Source organism: Paroedura picta, chromosome 4 (assembly GCF_049243985.1).
Source record: "Paroedura picta isolate Pp20150507F chromosome 4, Ppicta_v3.0, whole genome shotgun sequence".
NCBI lineage: Eukaryota > Metazoa > Chordata > Lepidosauria > Squamata > Gekkonidae > Paroedura > Paroedura picta.
The window spans coordinates 91374294-91399962 of NC_135372.1; the positions used below are offsets into that span (position 1 = coordinate 91374294).

The 25669-nt window shown below is 43.4% G+C and overlaps 1 protein-coding gene across 2 annotated transcripts in view; it reads left to right on the forward strand.

Annotated features, from left to right (window-relative positions):
* Positions 1 to 25669, forward strand: part of LOC143835829 (potassium voltage-gated channel subfamily A member 3-like) — a 73660-nt gene that overhangs the window by 44426 nt on the left and 3565 nt on the right. The window contains exon 2 of one of the 2 annotated variants that reach the window (XM_077334151.1): positions 16041 to 17771. The exons of the other annotated variant lie outside the window; for it this stretch is intronic. The gene's annotated coding sequence lies outside the window, so the exon portion shown is untranslated. Of the gene's footprint in view, positions 1 to 16040; positions 17772 to 25669 lie in introns of those variants that run through there. 2 annotated transcript variants of the gene reach the window in all.

Genomic DNA, 25669 nt, shown 5'->3' on the forward strand with positions numbered 1-25669 from the left:
ACCTTTACCTTTAGACAATGGGCAAAATCTTTCCTCATGCAGGTACAGGTGTGGATGAGTACTACTGTAGTGCATGAGTACTACAGCTATGTAGGAAAAGATGTTCAAACAAACAGATAATATATAATTGTAACAAGATAACTCTACCATTTCTATGAAAGAAGCCAAATTATAAGCGACAGCCAACTGTTTTGTTAAAAAATTTAAATGGGACTAAAGTTTAGTATAACTAGAATAAACAAGATCTTATTATTTGCCTTCAAGAGTGTCATATTAGTATTATAAAAACACGAACAACATATTTAATCTCCATGGACACTTGAAAAGATAAATGACACCTACTAGGATAAATCAATATAAAAAAGGCAGCATGCACAAATGGAAGGAATCATTATGGCACCTATCATGTATCTCTATACATTTGCTGAGAACCTGCATAAGACCACCAAATTTAAGATTAATGATAGCATATTTCTCTTATCAATGTGCGAAATGTAATAATTTTAGGTAAAGGTAAAGGTATCCCCTGTGCAAGCACCGAGTCATGTCTGACCCTTGGGGTGACACCCTCTAGCGTTTTCATGGCAGACTCAATACGGGGTGGTTTGCCAGTGCCTTCCCCAGTCATTACCGTTTACCCCCCAGCAAGCTGGGTACTCATTTTACCGAACTCGGAAGGATGGAAGGCTGAGTCAACCTTGAGCCGGCTGCTGGGATTGAACTCCCAACCTCATAGGCAGACAGATTCAGACAGCATGTCGCTGCCTTACCACTCTGCGCCACAAGAGGCTCTTTTTACTGCCTGTCAAATGTGTCCCATAACATCTACCTTCATGCCAGTCTTCATAGCTCCTTCCTCATGTGTCTTTACAATAATTTTACACATCTAATAAGAGCACTAACATGACTAATAATGGCTAATATTTACATTTGTAATTGACATTTCCCTTCCATATCATTTACCTACCTCTCTTGTGTATTTATAACTCTAATGCTTTTTACACACTCACATACACATACAGGTTCACATAAAAGATATTACCTTGGCATAAGGTTATAGGGCTGCCAGCTCTGGGTTTGGAAATACCTGGAGACTCTGGGGGTGGAGCTGAGAGTGGGTGTGACTTAGGGAGGGAACTTTCTTCTTCTTCTTCTTCCCCCATGCAGGGCTTTTTCTGACCTGGCCCCGAGTTGGTGGAATAAGCTCCCAGGAGAGCTGAAGGCCCTAATAGAACTGTCAGTGTTCTGCAGGGCATGTAAAATGGAGCTCTTCTGTCAGGTTTTTGGTTGAGTCTGGGTTCTTAAGGTCACTGGACCACCTCAGGCTACATTATGTCATCGAGTGAAACCCCTCTGATGGTTTACTGTGGAGAGGGAAGAAGGACTTTCCTATCTTGATGCTTGATTGGGGTTATTAGTTTTAGGGGAGTGGTTTTATGTTACCCTCCTTGAGCTTCAGAATAAGGTGGATTATGAATTGAATAAATATTAATAATGACTCAGTGGAGTATAAAGCTATGGAGTCGATCCTTCATAGCAGCCCTTTTATCCAGTGGAACTGATCTCTTTAGTCTGCAGATGAGCTACAATTCAAGGGGATCTCTAGGTCCCACCTGGAGGCTGGAATCTCTAGAAGGTTGCCACCCTCTAGGCAGCACCTGGAAATCTCCTGCTATTACAATTGATTTCCAGATGACTCTCATCAGCTACCCTGGAGAACATTGCTGAAGGGTGAAGCCTATGGTATTTGCTGACATCCCTCCCCTCCCCTAACCCAGCACTCCCCAGGCTTCACCCACAAAATCTCCATGAAGTTCTCAACCCAGAACTGGCAACTCTGCTTTAGCTATTTTGTGTACAGTAGTCTATGCCAAGTTTTATAAGCTTATACAAGTGACCACTGGTTAAACTCCCTAGGATAAGGTTTCATAGGACAGGAATAGTCTGTGAGTGCTTTAGGGTATTTATTGTGACTAGATGTGGGCTCTAGTTCACAACCTTGTCAAATCTGAGATAAAAATAATCCTGGACTCTACTTCATGTTTTATTTGGATAAAAAATAATTAGAGCAAGCAGTCCAAATAGAAGTGAAAGATAGGTACCTCAGTCTAATCAGAGTCTGGAGACAAGGAAGGGAATGCTTCTGCCATAAAAGGAAGGCATCTATATTATTTCTCAAATTGTCAAAGCTACAGCTAGTAGTGATCAACAGAGATTGCCATAGGCCTGGAGGTCACAAAAGAAATCTGGATGTCATAAAAGCAGATTGTTTTAGTGGGCTTTATATGCTGCCTCGCACTTTGTCCTCTTGACAAATCTATCCATAATGCTGTGAGCTTTACTACATCTCCATTATTAGCTGTCACTTGCATGCAGGAGTAGTGAAGCCATGTCACAGGTTATGTGTTATTACATGCTGGGGGGGGGGGGAGTAATGAACAGATGCAGGGCTGCCATTTTTAGTGCCTGTCAAATGTGTCCCATAACATCTACCTTCATGCCAGTCTTCATAGCTCCTTCCTCATGTGTCTTTACAATAATATTTTGTAAAAGAAATGTGGGACAGGACATTATTGCATTCAATATTTATTAGCCCTGTTCCAGTTCATTCCAAGGACAATGGTTGTTCTAGGTGCCAGAGGACTGCTAAATGTGATAGAAACATGAACCTTTTTTTTCTTTCATCAAATGCTCCCAAGAAAACACACTGGGTAGGGTGAGGATATGTAGTAACCCCATAACCCTGTAATGTATAGTTATCTGGGATTTGAACCCAAGTCTTTTAACTATCAACTAGATTACCACTTTTTCATTCAATCTGTTTCAAAATGTTCCCAATTCCTCCTCCTTTCATAACTCACTTTTTGGGATATAGTAGAACAGTGATCTGGTGATAGATTCAAAACAATCAAATGACTCATTGAACATATAGATTCATCACACTCAAAATGAGCAAAAACAACTCTGTGAATCATCTCAGTATGATCTCGATCACACCTCTGAAACATCCTGGGACTGCTGCAAGTCACACCTGAGAACACAGGTTGAAATTAACATTGCCAATGATCTTTTATATTTGACAATATTTTTATAATTTTTCCAGACCTTTCATTCTATATCCCAAGAAAAATGTTTCACTGTGCTTTCGTGTGGTTATAACATTAATTGATGACATTTTACAATTTCTACCAGTTCTGTAATATACCTTGTGTAACATTACAACATTTCATTACAGTCTGATTAGAACACTAATAGAATATTAGAATAAACAAATAAATAAAACTATTTTCTCTTGAACAACTGCTTAAAAAATATGTTGCCAAGAAAGGAAGCTAACTAAGTAGTCCTTGGTTGGCTAATTGTTGGTTGGCTAATTGTTCATGGGAAAACACAGCCAGTACATTCTTGGAACATCAGAATTATGAATCAAAATATAATGCTGAACCATTTCCTGATGTGTATTCTTGTGTATTCTTGAATCAGCCTCCACTATTGACACTGTGGATTAAAATGGTCTTTGATATCAATGTAACATGTATACTGGACATAATAGTACCAATAGTTCCTGTAAATTCCATAGTATAGGCCTTGTGGTGTTACAATAAACACAAGTGAATCTTGTTGTGTGATTTTTAAAATATAACATTTAACTATTTTTTAAATGTTTTGCATTAGAATTTTAAATTGTAAGGTTTCATAAACAAAGCTCATTAAAAACTTAATATGCGTCTTCATTTATGTTCCACATTTTATCATCAACTTAAGGTTAGAGAGAAAAAAATCAGGATTCTGCTAGATAGTTGAAACATCAAGATTTGTCTTAGCTCCACCAGGTAATACTGGGATCAAAATACCTACAAAACAGACATTCAGTCTTAATATTGCAAACTCCCACTGTTACCAGGGGAGAAGAGAACATTCCCACAATGGACCACATAATCATGTTGCTGACCAGGGAAGCTGCTTCAAGTTGAACACACACATAAGTAAAGGTACTACTGTAGGAATGGCTGCCCTTGTTCTCTTCTGTGGAACTGTTGAGCTGGATCCCCCTCCCATTGGAACTGGTAGGTGCTTTTCACAGGAACTGCCATTCAATATACAACTGGAGCAGTCATAGATGGAAGCTTCCCTGACTTTGGAGAAAGAGCAGGATTATGTTTTCATCGTATATCAGTGAGCAACCCCAGTTTTCAATTATTATCATGCTATAATATCTGGATTTAGTCTTTTGGGTGAGTTGTAAATATGAAATCAAGCAAACTTTAAAAAATACCATTGTACATTTTAGAAGAACATCCTTTTCATATGCCTTTTGAATAGTAATTCCTTTGGTTTGCTAGGTCATGAATATGGCTGAAACAGATTCCCGTGACTCCTCCCTCCAATTCTGCAAAACCTCAAAGCCTGCAATTGAATTGGGGGGGGGGCAGTGTAACTAGTTCCCTTCTTGAATTTTTCTGCTCAGTTTTGCAGTTTTGAGCTGTCTTTTCACCCATAGTAGGGAATATCTTTTCCCTTGTAGAGGAAAAAAACAGCATGCACAGATGGGCTCATGTTACTTGGGCTTGGCTGTAAATCTATCCCATGTATGAAGTAGTTTTTATCAATACTGCTGGGTACTACTAGGGTGACAACCAAACCAAATGCAACAGAGGATATGGCTAGCATCATACCTATGCACTTTTCTTTGAGAACAGGAACATGAAATAATCTGGTTGACTAAGCAGTAACAGATATCCCTGCAGTGTAAATATTATTACCGTTATGTAATACAATGCTATCATGGCACTTGGGAAAGAAAATTATCATGGGAAGTGGTATGCCAGTTTGGTGTAGTGGTTAGGAGTGCGGACTTCTAATCTGGCATGCCAGGTTCGATTCTGTGCTTCCCCACATGCAACCAGCTGGGTGACCTTGGGCTAGCCACAGCACTGATAAAACTGTTCTGACTGGGCAGTGATATCAGGGCTCTCTCAGCCTCACCCACCCCACAGGGTGTCTGTTGCGGGGAGGAGAATGGGAAGGCGACTGTAAGCCACTCTGAGCCTCCTTCGGGTAGGGAAAAGCGGCATATAAGAAGCAACTCTTCTTCTTCTTCTTCTTCTTCTTCTTCTTCTTCTTCTTCTTCTTCTTCTTCTTCTTCTTCTTCTTCTTCTTCTTCTATGCTGTACAAAAAACCGAGAACCAGTAGACTTCTTATTCTGACTTCAGAAGTCAGGATGAATGACTTTAACTTTAAGCAGGACATGTCCCTCAGTAGGATGCTGCACCTTGAATTTGGCCTCTGTGGGTGATACACATTCCTATATAGTGGCTTGGAGCTTTTGTAGAGCCAGTATGGTTATAGTACTAGAGTACTAGATCTTAACCAGTCAACATTGGGTTAAAATCCTTGCTCAACTATGCAGTTCATTCTTTGAGTTAGTCCCTCTCAGCCTAGCCTACCACACAGGATGATTGTGAAAATAATATGAAGACAGAGCCTGCTGATTGTTCTGAGCTCTGTGCAGGAAGGGAAGAATGCAGATGCATTAGACAGATGTTATGCAGTTGTGACATTTTGGTGAAACCTAAAGAAGCCTAGTGAAGTATGGGATAATGGCGAAACAGAAGGGCAATTCCGCACATTGAAAAAAATAGTTACAGCAGCACAATGGTGTAATGCTAAAAAAGAACGCGCCTCCTGCCATTCCTCACCTTCTGGCTCTCTTGCTTCCCTCTGCTGCCTTCTCCTGCTTCTTGGCACTCTGCACACCTGCGTGTAATGGCAGAAGAGAGCTACACTATACACGCTCTTCTCCTCCACCTGTTAGTCACACAAGTCAGCCAATCACCTTTCTCCCTCTTTTAAAGGGGCCACAAGGCAAGCTAAATTTTTAAAAGTCAAACTTCTCTGTTTAGATGCCTATGCATATGATCAAAGATGCGTAATGCTTTTTTTTAATGCCACCCATTTTGTATTCATGAGCTTTGTAGCCGTTACAAATTTATCTTGTTCCTGAATCATGGGGGGGGGGGGGGTTAAAGAGGCATGCTTTGTGAATTAACTGGAGGGGGAATGTTTTTTTTTTCTTTACCTGGATGATTAAGCGCATACTCGTTGCTCCAGACACTTTGCTTAAAAAAAGAAAAGAAACCCTATCTGTGGGAGAAGGGAGAGGGAGGCAGGGGCGGGCATTGGAGGCAGAGATAGTGCTATGTTGGCTCCGCACAAGTTCCTTGGTATACTGTTTGCTCGGTGCTCTCATCCCAATCGTGCTACATGGCTGGGAAATCCACTTTATGCAATTCCCCAGCTAGAACTTTAAAACTGAGGATGTAGCTGCCGGTTTGCTGCTGGGACACATGTTGACAATGTCGTGCAAAACGCCTAAAATATGGCATCTGCAAAAGGTATTTCACTACATTTTTTGGGTGTGGAATTGCCCAGAAGATTTACTCAGGAAGAAGATAGATGCACCACTTAAAAGAGTATGTTCATAAAATCTTCATCTGCCATTTGAGATTGAATCATTCCTATAAATATTATGCCAAACATACCTAGCAGAAAGCCAAAAGCTGGATCAGCTATCACTATTACTTCCTTTTTGTGTTATGTGGACTACACGCCCATTAAAGTATGAGCCTATCCACATTCATATCTATGTGCATTTTTCATTAAAAATCAGAAACATTTAAAAATAAAGCTCCAAACCTTTCCTAGGATTACAGGGATAAGAGATGACATTACAGATGTTAGCTAGCTGGTACCTCCACAGCTGGATCATCTATTTTCAAATGCAGAAGCATTTTGGTCGGTTGAAGTGTTCTCCTTGGAATAGTGGCAGTTCATATGCTTGTATAACAGCAAAACTATCTCCGCCATTCTCAAAATGTTATGTGGTACCCACTGGCTGTTGCTTTAATGACTTGCATGCCATTGAACTCCAGGTGGATGGCCAGGGTAATAGCTAAGACCCAACTGTACCACATACAGAATTATATTATACTAGAAACTAAGCCCACTGTAAAAAAAATACAGCAGGCACTAGCGGGCAGTGGGGGGTGCAGGAGGGCCCCCCTGGGAGGGAGGGTGGGAGGGAAGGAAGGAAGGAAGGAGGGAAGGTAGGCAGGCAGGCAGGCAGGCAGGCAAAGAGAAAGGGAGAGACCCCCCCTGGGCTCCAGCTGTTCGCTGGAGGCCGTGCTGCCTAGGCAGCTGGGAAGGGCTTCTCCCCTGGGCCTCAGCCAATCCCCGGTGGCCAGGCAGCGTGGTCGCCGACTCTTCGAGCTGGCAGCCGAGCTGCCTGGGTGGCTTGGAAGGGCGCTCCCACCGAGTCCTCCCCCCTCACCCAAGGCTGGGGCTTTGGGGGTGGGAAAGCCGTGCCCCCCTCCCTGCCCAGGCTCTCCCCGCCACCTCCCGGGTCAGCTTCCTGGCTTTACGGCCGGGGAAGGAGCTGGGCAGGCATGTCTGCGATACACTGGGCCAGCTCCTTCCCTGGCCAAGAAGGCATCTCCCCACCTCCCCAGGCCAGCTTCCCGGGGGCTGTGGGCCTACTTCACCTCTTGGCGGCCAGCACAGTAATGGTCACCGTGGGGCGAAGGTGGGCCATGTGGGGGTGGGCGGGTTGGGAAGTGCTTTGTGCCTCCCAACTGGTCAGTCCTGGGGCAAGGAGTCAATCAGCAGCCGTGCTGCACGCGGCTGCTGATTGCCCCCCCCATCCCGAACAGTGCCAACCCCTCCAACCCTTATTGTTTTATTTATACCACTCCACGGAGCAGTTACAGATGAGAAAAATCCCTGTTTCTTGAAATTTGCAGTATAAATTTCAATGCTGTATGTGTGTGTGCATGCATATATGGAAGCAGCAATGGGAAAGTTTGGGGCAGAAAGAGGCACAGAATATTCTCCTGCTACTACTTACAGAGCAGCAGTCCTTTCTTTAGCGGATTTTGTTTTGAGAGGATTTCTAAGTGCTTTCCTCCTCCTGTTCACAAAAAGAAACCCAACAACAAAGTCAACTGTGGAGCAAGTTGATATTCTGATTTCCATGTTACAGTCAATGAAATTTAAATGGACTGATAACAGACTTACATGGTCAATAATAAATAACAGAAAGAAATGAAGATATTCATAAATCTAAGAAATGGTACACATTACAGTTCTCTGCACATGATAAAGGAAACAATTAAACAAACCAATTCTCTACTTGCTAATCCCCATCCAATAACAGATCCACCAAGTTCAACTGCACATTCAACATAAATTATCAGTTCTGGAAGGGAAGTATGAATTTAAGATGATTCCCATAAATAGGTTGCAAGTATAGCCTGTGAAGATGCCATTGACAAGAACAGTGGGGAAAACCTTTCAGTAGTTTAGTTTTATCAGCACTGCTGAAGTGGGTTAGGGGGAAGTGACACTGCTATAAATAGATAGTCCACAAAGAAATGTATGAAAACATCTGGGGGAAAGGAAAAAAAGAGACGTTACCATGACAACCAGAACATCTCCCACAGAGAGTGTGAGAGGGGGGAGGGGCAAGGATGAAACTGTAAACAAAACAAGAAAAATGTCAAGGAAAATAAAGCTGAACATGTACACAATGTTTCTCAAAGGTTCCTGTGCAGAACATCTTGTCAGCCGGTCAATAATGGAATCTAAGAAATTTATGACAGATAATAATAGAATGGTAAGCCTGCAGTTTCTCATTGTACCAGGCCCTAACACCTCTGATAAATTGGGCCATGACATCCTGGTATCAAAAGGAGCCGCATGCAAGCTGCAGAGATCTCTTGTCAGATATTAGAAGTTATATCATAACTGTGGAGCAGGACCTTTCTGTAATCCCCAAATCATTAGATGGCGGCAAGCAGTGTGGGAGGGGGTTATTCTTACTCCACAATGGTGATTTGCTACAAGTGCAACAATAAATTATTTATCAAGCTTCTTAACCTCCTTCAAAATTATTATTTTGATCTTGCTTCTTAAACAAGACAAACTTGGGCTTTGGTGGACAATCAGAGGAAGGAAACTGTGGGCCATTCCGCATGACTTAAATGTAGCAGAAGTCTTACCTTTGGTAAACGCTACTAATTCAACATTCTGCATGACGTCGCACACAATCTGCAACACTTCTGCAACACTCCCGCAAAAAGCGCTCTGTTGTAGCGCTTTTCGGGAAATCCAGAAAAGTGGATTCCCCCTGAGGAAACCGCTACAGTTCTGCGCACAAGCTGCAACACATCAATGAAAGGCATGTGTGTTCTCAATGTAGCGGTAGAAAGGAAGTCCCTCCCCTGCTCTCACCACCGAACGTCTGGCGAAGCGATCGCCATTTTTTTCCCTTAGACTGGGAAAGCAACGAACGAGCTAGGCTTCTCAGAGGCTTCTCCGGCTAAAGTCCCTCCACAGAAGTGATTAAAAGTTAAACAAAGCTCCCTACTGCAAGTGTCTTTAAAGTTCCCAAGCACAATACAGTCCCTTGTTCGACACTGCCCATAATTTTGGCTACAAATCTCGCCCATGGGGGGGGGGGGTTTGAGGAGCCTGTAAACAATGAAGCACCAGCTCCTACGCCTGCGGCAAAGGTCTTTCTGATACATGGAAGGAACGAATATGCATTGCTACAGGTGTTTTCAGGTTTTTAAAAAAGAGTTCTTAAAGGGAAACATGAACACAACACTTAATTGGCTGTTAAGGGGTGGGAGAAAGCATGGAAAAATATTGCCTCCCCTACTGCGATTTCGGTGAGACCGGAAACTTGTGCGTTATGAGAACAGTGCTAGTGGGAGAGCCTTTTTTCGCTAGAAACAGCTGTGTGCGTTACCAGGATCTGCCGCTTTTGCCTGCAGCGCTTTTCAATAGTGCACAGATTTAGCCACATTGCACTTTGTGCAGAATGGCCCTGTGAATTGCCAATAGCAAGAAGCCAATCTCAAGATTCTTCCCAGTGCCCTCAAGAACCAGTGTGGAATCACTGCACAGCACACATGGAAAGAAAAAGTCAGAAAAAAGAGAGAAAAATCCATAAAAACCTGCCACATCTAAAAGTTCCATCACCATGCTTGTGTCTATGCATTTGCAGCATCAATTACTCCAGCATGGAGAACCCGTGCCAAGTGGAAGGAACTTCAGATAGTAATTGTGACAACCATGGGATGTAGGAGTGAGGTACATGACAATGACGCATTGGGCAAATTGAACCCTGGATTCTAAATCTGCATCTCCCTGGTTCATATTTTAAGATCACTGATCTAACTTCCATGCCAAAAAGAATTCTCATATTGGTATCAGGTCCTAAACAACTACCCTTGATGTCACATCTTTTCCTGATCTTCCCAATGGATTTTGGTCCAAGTTATGTATTCATTTTGGGGACTAATTGATCCAAAATTTCAAGGGAGCAAATTTGTAAGAAAATTCAGCACCTACTTCACACCTGTGACTTGTCTGACCCAGCTTTAGGCTATCCAGTAAGTTTAACTCAATCTACTTTGCCCGATGAATTCAGTTGCCCTCTGAGATTCTCTTTTAACTTCTAGTGCACAATGTGCATATAGTAAAGGCACTCCTCCTTCCTTTTCCATCTCCATCTCTGCCCCTGCTGCCTAGTCCTGTAAGGTGAATGTCACAGCAGTCATGAGGTTTATCTTCATCTGTGATGGACCCATTTCACTACTGACCAGCAGGCTGAGCCTTACTCCTATAAAAATTCTGTGACAACCGGAAACTCAAACATTAACTGTAATGAGACTAGTATGTCTGTTCTTTGTGTGTGGGGGTAAAATGCACAATGCAGTAGAGCTATATGTTCCTTTTAGGTTGCAGTCAACTGCAATTAGTAAAAACGTTACAAAAGCACAGCCTTATACTATTTAGTTTTCTTCTTCTCCCATAAACAATCATATAAAGCAGCATCCAGAACACTCAACTGATTTTGTCATGTAGGTTTTTATCCAGATAATATGATTAGCAAACAATGTAACACATTGGGAATATTGGGGTGGAATAAATGATCCCATGAGCATACTCTAGAAAATACTACCCATACATTGTTTCACAAAAGAAGACTTTTATACCCCACTTTTCAGTACCCAAAGGAGTATCAAAGCAGCTTACAATCACCTTCCCTTCTTCACCCCAAAACAGACACCCTATGAGGTACGTGGGGCTGAGAGAGATTTAACACAAGAGCTCTGTGATATCAGCTCTATCAGGACTGTGACAAGCCCAAGGTCACCCAGGCAGGTGCATGTGGAGGAGTGGAGAAACAAACTGGCTTGCCAGTTTACAGGCCACTGCACTTCACCACCACACCATGCTGGCTCGATGACATTCTACAGAATTGCTGTGAAGTAACAAATTTTGTAATCGACTTTGAGTCTGAGTAAGAAAGGTAGACTGTAAAGAACTAAGTAAGTAAACGAATATGCATTAAAAGTCAGGGGAATCTAAATAAGAAAAGTCAATTTTATCTCAGGTGAAAATGTGTATCAAAGATTTGGGTCTTTGAAAAAATCTCTGTAGGTTGTGGAACACAGTAACTCCAGCCAGTCAGAACTTGTGTGTGTGTGTGTGATATTTCCATTCAAACACACTATAATTTGGCTCATGGTGATAAATACATCCCACATACAATTTATGTAACTTTGTTTCCTACTGTTGTTATATTAATTTGCCTAATACCATTTGTTACACACTTCTGGCTACTACCGATCTGCTTTATTCTGGGCTCAATCTTCCATCTGATTATTCTAATAAAATGCATAATTTGAATTTAAACAAGAATTTTATTTGACTCTTGCCCTTGAGCTTAGTTCATGGTTTAATTTCATGTGGCTTCTACACTGGCAGGTGTAGAGTTAAAAATTTCCAGCTAAAAATAGATGGGTTTTGCTATTCTTGTCATTTGTTTATATGACTGATGGGAGGAAATGAGAGGAAACTATCACATGAAGCCCATCTGCTATATGCTCAGATGAACAGGAATCCTAGGGCCACATGCACATAAATACAAACACTGAACAGCTACATTCTGTTAAACAAAAAACAGATGGATTTTCACATCATTTCTGATTACTGAATGCCTGGAACTTAACCAAGTTTTCATGCTATCAAGGCTACTGGTATGCTATTACCATGCAGTGGAGCTCAAAGGATGTGCTGACTGAAGTAATCTCAATTTCTACCCTCCCTCCTCAGTACTGCTGCCTCTGCCCCCTGCTGCTGGCAGAATAGGTAACCCTCCTACATCTTTGTTGCCCCTCCTCTCTTTACTTCTTCACAAGGGTTCAGGAAGCCTGATGTTGCAAGATAACAGACAACCAGAAATGGCAGCTAAATGGCTTGCTGTGTCACTTTTTGAAGGATATGGAGGTGGGAGAATTATTATCTGCCTCTCACGAGGACAGGAGAGTAAGTGGCTGAAAAGAGACGGCTGCAGGTCTGCAAAATCTGTTGCAGGTCACTTCATTACAGGGCCAAACCTGTTCCTGTGCTAGGTTCCTAGTTCAGAACAATGGCAGCCATAGAAATGAGCGGCTGGAAGATTTCCAAATAGGTAGCAAATCTTTTGCCCAAATAATTTATCTATCAGAAAGTGCACACCTACAAAACATATATTCCATTCAAGGAAGAGGGCAGTTGTGTGTTTGTGTGAAAAACAAAACTTGCAATTTGAAAAACTGGGAAACAGTCAAAACTGACAAAATACAGTGAAACCAGTGATTGTATCCTCTCTGTTTCTCAGGTGTTAATCTCATTCCCAAAGGGGTAAAATTTAGGATGGGGGAAATGGAAAGAGGGAGTTCTACCCATGTTGTTTTGCCAGTTGAAGATGCATCTCCATACTATAATTAGTGCAAAAAAAAAGAGAAGATAAAAACCTAATTAGATTCTATTTTGTCCATCTTTCCATTTTAAGAGCCTCTTGTGGCGCAGAGTGGTAAGGCAGCCGCCTGAAAGCTTTGCTCATGAGGTTGGGAGTTCAATCCCAGCAGCCGGCTCAAGGTTGACTCAGCCTTCCATCCTTCCGAGGTTGGTAAAATGAGTACCCAGCTTGCTGGGGGGTAAACGGTCATGACTGGGGAAGGCACTGGCAAACCACCCCGTATTGAGTCTGCCATGAAAATGCTAGAGGGCGTCACCCCAAGGGTCAGACATGACTCGGTGCTTGCACAGGGGATACCTTTACCTTTACCTTTACCATTTTAAGGCTAATCACAGCATGTGGGGTATGTTTCCATCACCAGAAATGCTGGGGAAGGGACTATTTATGTGACCTTCCAGGGTTTTCATTGAACTGGAGTTCCACAGGGGGAAATACTCTCCCCCACAGTTTTTAACATCTACATTCGCCCTCTAGCCCAGCTGGTCCGGAGCTATGGCTGGGATGCCATCAGTATGCAGATGACACCCGGCTCTACTTCCTAATGGACGGCCGACTGGACTCTCCCCCCCAGATACATTTGCCAGATGTTTGGAAGCAGTGGCTGGATGGCTCAGGCAGAGTCGCTTGAAACTCAACCCTTCCAAGACGGAGGTCCTGTGGCTAGGAAGAAGAGGACAGGATCAGGAAGTGCACCTCCCATGCCTGGACGGTGTGCAACTAACGCCTGCACCAGTTGCCAGGAATTTGGGGGGTGACATTTGATGCCTCCCTTTCTATGGAGGCTCAGGTTACCAAAGTAGCTTGGACGGCTTTTTTCCATCTTCGCCAGGCCCAGCTGCTAGCACCCTACCCTCAGAACACTTGGCCATAGTGATCCATGCAACGGTCATTTCCAGACTAGACTTCTGTCACTCGCTCTACGCCGGCCTACCCTTGTCTTTGATCCGGAAGTTACAGCTGGTACAAAATGCGGCTGCGAGGGTCCTCACTAGGACATCTTGGAGGGCCCATATTCAGCCGGTGCTTCGTCATCTGCACTGGTTACCAGTCTGTTTCCAGGTTAAGTTCAAGGTATTGGTTTTAACGTTTAAGGCCATATGCAGCCTGGGTCCTGCCTACCTGCAGGACCGCTTGGTTGCTTATGCCCTGTACAGAGCTCTTCACTCTATGGGTATGAATCTACTGGTTTTCCCAGGCCCCCGGGAAATTCGCCTAACCTTGACCCAGGCCAGGGCCTTTTTGGCCCTGCCGCCAACCTGGTGGAATGAGCTCCTGGAAGAGCTGAGGGCCCAGTGGGATTTGTCAGCTTTCTGCAGGGCCTGTAAGACGGAGCTCTTCCGCCAGGCGTATAGTTGAGGCCAGGGCAGAGTCCTGGCACTTTGATCAAGGACCCCCCTCAAAGCTTACTAGGTCTGCTCCCACTCTCACAGAATGACAACTCACCCACTAGGCTGAACAAGATGGGATGGGGCAAGATGTATGACCACTGCGGCCTTTGTTTTTGTTTCTGATAATTTGGGAAGGTTTTATTGGGGTTGTGTGTTTTTATTGTTTTACGATGTAAACCACCGCAAGCCCTCTTGGTCTATAAATCGAAGAATAAAAATAATAATAATGGTGGTGTAGTGGTTAAGAGCACTGGCCTCTAATCTGGAGCTCCCACTCCTCAGCATGCAGCCAGCTGGGTGACCTTGAGCTCATCACAGTTCTCTTAAGGCTGTTTTTTGGTGGTTGTAAGCCACTTTGAGACTCTTTTGGGTTGTGACAAATGGGTTATTAGAAAAAACCTTCTTTTCTCTCTCTCTACTAATTGTGGGAAGGGGTTTGGATTGGAGTCACAGAACTGTAGGAGCAAGGATTTAGCCTTTTCCTCTTGCATCTCAGGGAATCACCCCTCTTTCCACCTAAACTGCTATTAGCCATGGAATGGGGGGAAAGGTATAATATTGGCGCCTGATTTTCTCCCCTTTCAGTGGCTAATAGCAACTGGGGTGGGTGGGTGTTTGTGAATCCTATTGGGCAAATGTCACAGGGGGGAGAAGTGGTGGGGCTTTCAGACTTGGCTCAATCCTAAGTTTCTCCAGAAAATTAGAGCTGCAGAGTAACAGAGCATTTTGAAAGTATGCAGTTTTTAGTTACCTTTCTGGATGAGGCGCAGATCCAGACTCATAGCACTTTGAGGTTTAAAAGAGATAATCTTTACTGGAAAGATTATTTCCAGAAACATATCATATCGATCTGATTCAGTCTCTTTATTGAAGCAGAGTTACAAACACTTAAAATATAGCTACAGAGAAAACACATTGCAAGCCTCTATGGCTAGCTTCAGGCAGGACTGTATTCCACAAGTCGGCAAATGGAGAGGAAGTTGAGCTTAATGTAAGGTGACCAGATTGTCCCACTTTTGGAGGGACATTTGGGGGCACCTGGCAAATTGTACTTATGTTAAAAATATATATTACAATACTATTTTTGCATTCTATGCATTCTATGAAATTTTTGGTTGCTTCATATAGACAAACTTTTTAATCAAGAACCCCCCCCCCCCCCGCCCCGGTCAATGGTGTCCCGCTTTACCAATGTTAAAATCTGGTCACCTTAGCCTCCTTGCTTCTGAACACATACACATATTTTCTTCCGGAAGAAGCAAGAAGTAGGGGGGAGCCTACCCTAAACAAAGGAGTCTCACAGACCATGTGTTGGGTTTTTTCCATTGCAACCTCATCTGTGATCACTTGATGCACTAGTAAGCACACAGGTACAGTTTAGTTGCTTAAACAGCTTAACAACAGGCCTCCAAAGCTGACTTCACCAAATTACTTGTTGATTTTAATCCAACAAGATGATCAAATCTTCCTCCATGTTGTAAGCTCTAATCACAATTGTCAAGGTTCAGGATGCTTGGCTTTGCCCATGCCTACACTCTTCGCATAATGATGGAAATGTATATGCACTTTTTGTAGCATACCTCCTTGGCCTCAAAGAGAATTAACGGAACTCCTAATCTCTCAGAACATAGTCAGGTGCCAGTAGAATACTTATTTTGTAGAGCTTTTTGATTCCAAGACTTCATGAGTGCTTTTACAATATGGAATAAATGCTGAGAGGGTTGACCAAACACTCACCTTTATCAAATAGTGTCATGCATTCTTGTCTCTTACCTTCCAGATTTCATTCAAATGGCTAGTGCCACCACCAAAGGCATCATCTGATACAATGGCTGCTTCCAATGATTCCCATCAAGGCAAACATCGGGAAACAATTATGTCAGACTGGCCAGCCACATGAATTTTGCTGCAGCAGGAGCCAGCTACTTGTGGCCAACTGGTTTTTCTGGCAGGATTCTGCAACTTTATGAAAAATGAAGCAGGTGAAGCTTTTGCCAACAGATGCACAGATACAAATGTCAGCTACTGCACTGCTATTTAAAATGTAGTGGTTAAAGAACCAAAAGCCCTGCCAGACAAAAATGTGGGAACCCCAGAGCAGCAGAAAACAAACACCTTCTGCCACAAGATAACTTATGAGAACCATATGTCTGTCTATGCTACCCAATCTGGCATCTATTGACTCTCTCTGGATTATCTCCTTAAATTATTCTTTAGCTAAGAAATAGCTTATTTTTCTTTTCTCTTGCTCTCTGCCTTTCAAGGAACCCATGTGTTCTTCTTATATATACATACACATGCATTATCAAGCCACAACTATCTTATGGCAATCCCAGCAAGAGCTTTCAAGGTAATTGAGAAGCAGTTGTAGTTCTTTCTCTGCAGAGTCTTCCCATCCATGTAGTGACCCTGTTTTAGCCTTTGAGATCAGACAAGATCAGTCTATACCAAGCCACCTTCCCTCTCAATCCTCTGAGTTCCAAATTACTGTGTTTTTAAAGGATGAATAGCCAGTTCTTGACACATAATTTTTGATGCAAATTAGCTTTGTATCCAGCACAACAACACTTGTGCTGGGAGCTTCTCCAGCATGCCCTGAGATATTTTCTCTCTCCACTCCTTTTGTTTTTCCTAAGGAATTTGAAAGTTACACACAATTTTATAGCAGGTTTGGTCAGTCCTAATAACAATGCACCTGGCTCTGTGGACGTATGTGTAGGGGATACTTCTGACTGGTGGGCAATCTTTAACAACACTTTTCATCATGGAAAGAGGTTAAGCTTGAGCAGTCATCTAGAGATGATGATGTCTGCCAGGGCCTTCAATTGTGCAGCTGGAAGTACTGAGATGCAGAATATGATTAATACCTTTTCCGCACATGTGCAAAATGACTCATCAGCATTCTTAAATCATCAGTGTCTGTAAAACTTTCTGCACAATGTTTGGCTGCTCCAGGGGTAGTTCTGAATTTCCTACTCCAATATTTCACATGTTATGGATCCATTTTTTCTATGATTTTTTCTTTTGAGTATTAACTCATAGTTTTCAAGTATGGAATCTCCCAAAACAATTTTTCTTTTCTGCCACTGTTTTCTGATATCAATTTGGCATGTACAGCCTGACCCTGGCAGCCTATCACCCAAATCTCACAAATGACAGACTGGGTTTTTTTAAAGCATAGTTTTGATTGCATTACAACATGGAATTTTTTAAACTTAATAATATCACCATGTTATAATGCAGGAACAAAATCAGTGAAGTTTAATGTAGCTTTCTTCATGCTATTATTCATCCATGAAGTTCCTTTCCTTTCTTTTGTTGGTAGTTTTTGCTTCCTCATGCTTGTAGTGTTCTCCTCCTCCTTTTCTTCCTTATAGCTCCAAGTGTTTTTTGATGACAGTTCAGTCTTTCAAACATCTGAAAATAATGGAATTATATAATTGATTTGATAATTATGGAAACTCAACATGTACAGTAGTTCCATTTAGCGTGCTTCTTATTGAACAACACTGTTATGAATTTGTGCATCCAATTCAATAATCACAAATAGAATGCTTTTTTCATCATGATTTTGTGGAAATTATCACTGGCCATTTTCTTAGTTGGCAACTAAGGAGGGCACCTTTGAAATGGTGTCAACCAGGCTGTCCCTCACAATACATCTAACTTAAAAAAAACAATGTTATGATGTTATAACATTATTGCACACGTGCACACACACGCAAAATGTGCATGACGACTCAGCCACACAACCCCTTTTAAAGGAAGTGTGGAACACATGGGGACAGTCAGATCCAAATTTTAAAAAAAAACCCTCCCCCAAATAAATGCTGCTATGTGGAAGGGGTGCTGCAAAGTTGGAGCATCAGCTACGGGCGAATTCAACTTGCCAGGAAACAGTAGCAGCACTGAGGTACGGAAAAGGTCTGAGAACCGATTTATATGAACAAGACATTCCAGCAGAGGGCAGCAGTGCACATGAGCCAAGCCACTGCAGAGTCTTTCAAAATTACATGCATTATGTGGATAGGCTTATTATCATTTACTGGTAACAGGTGCATTTTTTTTCCAGTTAGCTGTTTTCCCATCATGATGCATGAAACACTCATGCAAGAAAATAACTCATATGAGGAGGGGAAAGAGGGGGGGAAATATAATCTCTTTTAGACTAAGGTTTAGAGAAGGGATTATTCCTAACAATGCAAAGGTAGGAGTGGAGGTTAAACAGTCTGGAGCACCTTCTGTTTTTCTCCACAATGCACCTGATTCACATAGGCAAACTGCATTGTGAAGGCTGCTTTAAATGCCACTGGGAGAGCAACGGCAGGTAAACATGCATGAAGAAGAAAGCAGCCCTTATGCAGCAGAGTTTGTCAAGTACATTAAGGGCACACTGCTAAGGCCTTTCAGTACACTGCTGAGGACAGTAATTAAGCTGCATGCCACCATCTCATGTAGAGTTGCCAACTCCAGATTGGAAATTCCTGGAGATATGGGAGTGGGGCCTGGGGGGGGGGTGAGGTGGGGTGGGAGGCTGGAACCATGGAGGGGGTATAATGCCACACAGCCCAACCTCCAAATCAGTAAATTGAGAAGAAGTAAATGTTCTCAAGGACCGTTACTGCATGCCACCTGGTGTTTTGGCCTTCTCCTGCACAGGGGAACATTTGGCCCACTGGACCCTGTCCACCCTGGATTTCCGCTCCTGTTTGGCAGCCAGGGCAGTGAGGTTCCACCGTGCTGTGGGACAGCGTGGGCCTTAAATTGTTTTTTTTTTAAAGATCATGCTAATGTGTACCAATTGATCTCTGTGGTATGAAGATCAGTTTCCATTATGGGACATCTCCAGGTTCCACCTGGAAGATGGAAGCCTTAGATACTAGCATAGTGCCCTGCTGATTCAAAGGAACGCCGGGCTGCAGCTGGCAATTTCCAGGAGCAGTTGGGGGCTGGATGAGTACACCACTGTCATGCTGAGGCACCAAATTTACTTCAGGTGACATCTGGAAGTGATATCATGGATTACTCTACGATGGGGGTGCCCAGCATTTTAAAGCATCTGGCCACCTTTGGGATTTTGACACGGGGGGGGGGGGGCACAACAATTAAACGGCTGCTACTGGAGGCAAAGCCGATCAACAAAATGTCAGGAAGTGAGTTTGTGTATTACTCCAATAATTGCCTTTTAATATGAACAGGTTGTTTTGGAATATTTTCTTGCACACACAGAGCTCACCTTCAGCCATGCAGTGAGTATCTTTATGCTGTGGTGGCAGCAGTTGCCAAAGCAGTTTTTCAGAAATACGTACAGCCAGTCAGCTCTTTAAAGGCGGATCAGGATCCCTGCTGAGCAAAATCCCCACCTGGCAGACCCCCGCATTAGGATTTCTAAAAACTGTATGGTGGAAACACAGAAACGGAAGAGACCTCAAGAGTCATCTAGTCCAGCCCCCTGCACCATGCAGGAAATTCATAGCTACCCTTCCCTACACACAGTCTCACAGGGACCCCTGTTTTATGCCCAGAGAAAGGCAAAATACTTTCAGGATTTCTAGGCCAAGCTGGCCTGGAGGAAAATTCCTTCCTGAGCCCAAAGGGGCAATGAGGGCATGTAAGAAGGACCCACAACAGCCAAATACTGGCTCACCGCTTCCTGCCTTCCCTCTCACAAGCTGCCTAAATCCATAGTGAATTGTAGAATCAGTATTGCTGTCAGATGGTCATCCAGCCTCTGTTCAAAATCCTTCAAGGGAGCAATTACCACTTCCCAAGGAAACCCATACTACTGAGGAATGGTTCTGTCAGGAAACTCTTTTTAATGTCTAGCTGAAACTTGTTTGATTTAATTTCACCTTATTTGTTCTGGTCTGACCTGGGGCAGCAGAACACAATTCCACTCCATCTTCTACATCAGGGGTAGTCAACCTGTGGTCCTCCAGATGTGCATGGACTATAATTCCCATGAGCCCCTGCCAGCAAATGCTGACAGCAAATGCTGACAGGAGCTCATGGGAATTGTAGTCCGTGCACATCTGGAGGACCACAGGTTGACTATCCCTGCTCTACACCCTCCACTTCCACTGGACACACTCCAATTTATTGACATTCTTCTTAAACTGTAGTGCTCAAAACTGAGCATATCTCCATTGAAATTTGTTTTGTTCAATTTTAGTCCAGTTTTCCAGCCTGTCAAGATCTTGGTTTTGTCTTTTAGTGTTCTGGATATGCCTCCTAATCTAGTATCCTCCACAGATTTGATGAGCATCCTCTCTTGTCCTTCATCCAAGTCATTTGTAAGGATGTTGAAACAGCACAAGGCCCAGGACAGCTTCCCAAGGCACTTCTCTCAAAAAAGATGAGGAACCATTAACAAGCACTCTTTGAGTGCAATCTGTTGTTGATGGATGCTGCAATTTTGAAATAAGAATGAGTCCAGGTTGAAGATTCTTTCAAGAAGGAAAACCTTAACTTTTAGACGTACAGAACAGATTAACAGGTATAGTGCAGGCCTCTCTCCTGGTCTGCAGCAGCTTCAGCAGCCACCAAAGGAGGGAACAAACAAAACAGAAATTAGAAAAAACTTCTAGCCCCCAATTAGTTACTAGGCAACATCACATCCCCATCTATTTAATAACTATGCAATTAAATTAACCCTTTAAATACCTCTCCTGTAGTATGTAACCTACTGTTATTGCTATCTTAATATAAACCATACAGTTTTTGTAAGTCCTTGAGTGTCCATGGTAGGGATACCAGCCTCCAGATGGGACCTGGGGATCCCCTGGGATTACAGCTCCTCCTCAGTCTACAATGATCAGCCCCCCCAGGGCAGCCACTATGGCGCAGTTCACTAAGGTCCCAGTCATCCCCAGTCTCCATCCCCAAATCTCTAGGTATTTCATAGCCTGGATCTGACAACCCAACTTCCCCATCCCCTGCCGGTATCCAGGGTGTGTGTGTGGGAATCTGCCCACCCTAGTCCATGGAGTAACTTCTGCTTCTCACCTGAAGTGATGTCAATGTGCCAACATGCTTGGTGTGTGTGTGTTTGTGTGTGTGTGTGTGTGCGCGCGCTATGCTGTTTTAAAGCAGTGAGGTCCCATCCTCAAACCAAGTCCTCCATTTTTATTCCAGGCCTGCCTCTGAGCATTATGCCTTTGATTTAAAGATTAGAAGCATTTGTGGGGGTGAATCATCCTTCCTTTTACCTCCCCTTATGTCTGGTTATAGAACTGAAACTCAAAACTTCTTAGAACAGCACTGAGGACCAAAATACATGATACATGTGACACGAGCAGGGAGTGGGACATGGCTGCCTGGTTCAACTTGATGTCATTCACAGATCAGTGTCATTCCTTCTGAATGCATTGTGTTACTTTGGGTGTCTCCAGATGCTGCAAGGGAGCAGGACGTGCTTCAGGCTTCTTTCCGGCATGGTTTTTGCCAGCAGAAGCAGCTATATGTGGCTCTTTGGCCCTTCCCTGGGTACTAGGGCATATGGAGCCTAAGAAAGGGTCAAAGAGGCCCTCCCCAAGGCCATTGGGAGCCACAAGGGGAAGGTGGGAGGGTAGGGATTGGAAGAAGTTCGGTTATTTTCTCATTTACATAGCTTGCACTGTGTGCAGAACTCTTCCCACTTGCTGAACATTACTCATTATTATCATTCTGTCTTGTCTGGCTCTTTCCAGGCAGCATTCCAACAGGGACAGTAGCAAGGATGGACCAAAGCAGTGCTTTGCTGTTTCTGACTCTTTTCTAGCCTGGCTTCTGCACTATTGCAAGCTACTTAACATAGAGGTGATGGGCACCTATTATGGGAAGCTGTCCCTGTGACTGTGTGACCTTTCAATGGTACTTTTAACGTGGCTGGAGCCTCACTTGGTTAAAAAACTAGGCAACTCTATTAACTGGACTTGCTTTCAGAATTCCATTCCTGCTGCTTTCAAATAAATGACCGGAATATCTTTGGTGCATCTCTATTATAGTAAGGTTTGGTGGATGCCTCTATGCCTATTTCCTATTTGTTAGTAAACCCAGCTGTCTTTAGCATGGAACATGCACTGGGAGGAGGTCTGAAGGTTGTTGACTCTTGTAGCAAAAGATTTCTGGAATCCTTTCCTCCCTCCACCCCCATTAGTGCTCTAGTCTTCCCTACAGCAGAACGTGTTTCCTTTATTTGTGGGGGAACATTCACTTGTAATGTTCTGTGGAGTTCAGTGATGTCAGGGGCCTGCATCTCCTGCATCTCCATCACAGCACCATTGCTAACTACTAGGTTTGCCAACCTTCAGGTGGTGGCTGGGATTGCAACTGATCTCCAGGTGACAAAGATCAGTTCTTCTGGAGAAACTGTTTTGGAAGGTGGACTCTATCTTGTCTTTCACAGACTTTACCCCCTCAAATCTCTAGGAATTTCCTAACCCAGAGCTGGCAACCCTAACTTCTGTGTTTGGGGCATTATCAGCATGCTGGTCTGTATTGCAGTTGGGGAATATGCACAGGGTGGCCACAGACTTCAGTGCGGCTGAGTCTTTTCTGCTATTCCCCTTCTTTACTAAGAGCATCGTATACCACTATCTAGATATGCCAGTGCAATTTGTCAGATGAATATTATATCCATCCTGCTAATGTTTTAATATCCCACCGTTATTTCCTCAAGGCCTATTTTTACATTTCATCCCTGTGGTACTCTTTCAGACATATACTGGGGTGGGGTCACCATGGTGAAAGAATTGTGGCAGCTAGGAAATGGAAATGATGATGTAATGTTACACTTGCAGGAACTGCATGCATTTTTGCAGAGGCTACAGTGGGCTGGTAGTGAGGATTAGGATGGTGGTCTCCATTCCTCTCATATTTCTGGGCACAATGGAAGAGAAAAATGACTGTTTGTGTCAGTCTCAGGAACTGAATTTTCCCTTTGCATGCCAGTTGCAAAAGAATTGCCTTTAGCTATTATTATTCATCTACCTCTTCTTAAGAAAATGCTTAGGAGCTCCAAAAATAGCAACTTCAGGTGGCTTCTCACAATGAAGACACCAGGTTAAGGCTGCTTGGAATGACCTGTGCATGGTAGCTCTTCTGTTTGGCAGGCTGTTTTACACATATGAGATTTCTACACAAATGACCCCTTTCCATTGGGATCCTCTTCTAGAGATAAATAGTAGAGACTAATCTGCACATAGTGAGTAGGCACACATGATTTAGCTTCCTGTATGGGACAGCCACCTTGTATCACAAGAGTTGCCCTACTTCTGACAGCCTCTAGTCTACACAGATCTCAATGCACAGCAATAGAAGAAGAAGATCAGTTGTTTCTTATATGCTGTGTTTAAGGATTTCATTGGACAAATGGACAACTAGGGCTGTCAGCTTTGGAAGCACTAGTCATCAGTTGCGAAGGAGTCACAGCCACCCAATAGGTAACTGGTGCCGACAAAGCGCTGTCCATTTGTGTGGTGGTGCCATTGTAATGTTGGAGGAACACATCTATATTCCTGGGTACTAAGTATAGGGCTAGTTTCTTTACTTCATGCCACAGATGGCATCTAAGGGTGCCAAGTACCCTGCTAGGCAAGAGACCATTCGTGTGAGATGGTCTCCCACACAGGTGTAGCCATTTTAACTACAGCAGCAAAACTGCTGATAAATAAGGGAGTCAGTGACTGATGAACCAGCTTACAGCTGTCTATATTGGTTTTCTGTTCCCATTAATCAATCAGTAAATTAATTATTCATTCTGCAGGCCACTTTTTCACCCTAGTAAAAACATGATGTATAATCAGGTAAAACTAACAGCAGCAATCTTCCACCCCAGAGCTAAATGCAGCAGTCAAGCAGAGGCCTCCTTCTCAAAGACTCTTATTAATTTCTTGCAGGAGATGATCGATTTTGCAGCTGGCATGAACTTTTTTTGCTGTTGCTTTCAGTTGAAAGGTCTTCATGGGCTTGTTTCTTGGTTATGTCCCATGGTGTTCCTTCCCATACCCTCTGCTCTTCCTCTTTGATCGCCTTTTATATATCCTTGAATTCTCCTCCCTTAAAACCAGCTCTGTTTTTTCCTCCCTTACTGCTTGTTACTCTCAAAACTTTCTGCATCATGACATTCACAATGCCTCCTCATATTCTGATGTCATAGCCTTTCCCATATATTCTTTTCTTCCAAGGTGATCTGGCCATTTTACTAACATTGTCACAAGTGCTTTCAATATCTGATTTGCTTTGTACTGATTTATCTCTGCTGTGATCCATGCAACGGTTACTTCTAGATTAGACTTCTGTAACTCGCTCTACGCGGGCCTACCCTTGTCTCTAACCCGGAAGTTACAGCTGGTACAGAATGCAGCTGCACGGGTCCTCACTAAATCATCTTGGAGGTCCCATGTTCAGCCTCTGCTGAAGCAGCTGCACTGGTTGCCAGTTTGTTTCCGGATTAGGTTCAAGGTTTTGGTATTAACCTTTAAGGCTATACGCGGCTTGGGTCCTGCATACTTGAGGGACCGCCTATCTCCTTATGCCCCCCGCAGGGTACTTCGCTCTGCGGGTAAGAATTTGCTGATGATCCCAGGACCCCGGGAGGCACGCCTGGCCTCGACAAGGGCCAGGGCCTTTTCGGTCCTGGCCCCTACCTGGTGCAACGAGCTCCCTGAAGAGCTGCGGGCCCTGTCGGAGCTCTCTGAGTTCCGCAGAGCCTGCAAAACGGAGCTCTTCCGCCAGGCATTTGTCTAAGGCCGGGTGATGGCCCGGGGCTAAGATCGGACCCCTCTCCCCGGAGGGGGGAGGCCAGTACTAGACTGACCTGGTTCCCCAGATTGTTCCACCCTACGCCCAATTATCCATCCGTTCCCTTCTGCTCATCCAGTGGGCCTGTACGGGAATAGTTTTTTAATCGCCATCATTGTGACTCAGTCATTATTTTAATGGGGTTTTAATGGGGAATTTTAATGGTTAATATATTGTATTGTATTAAAACATTGTGAACCGCCGCGAGCCGGTTTCCGAGAGCGGCGGTCATACAAATCAAATAAATAAATAAATAAATAAATAAATTCCACATATTTGGACATCTGTACATTGCAGACAATTTGCCATAATTTCAGGTTTAGTATATATTATTTCCTTAATATCAAGGAAAAGAAGGAGACAGCCAGGTAAGCAATCACAGGTGGAGGGGATGCTCCAGAAATGAGTATGCCAGAAGCTAGTATGGTGTAGTGGTTAAAACATCAAATTAAAATCAGGGAGATTAAGAGGGAAATCCTGAGTCTGCCGTGGAAGTTCGCTGGATGGTCTTTGGTCAGTCCTTTTCAGCCTAACCTCTTTCACAGGGCTGTTGTTGGGAAGGGGGGACTCAGAGCATCAGTATCTAAACTAACAAAATTAATGGTACAAGGCTGCAACCAAATATGG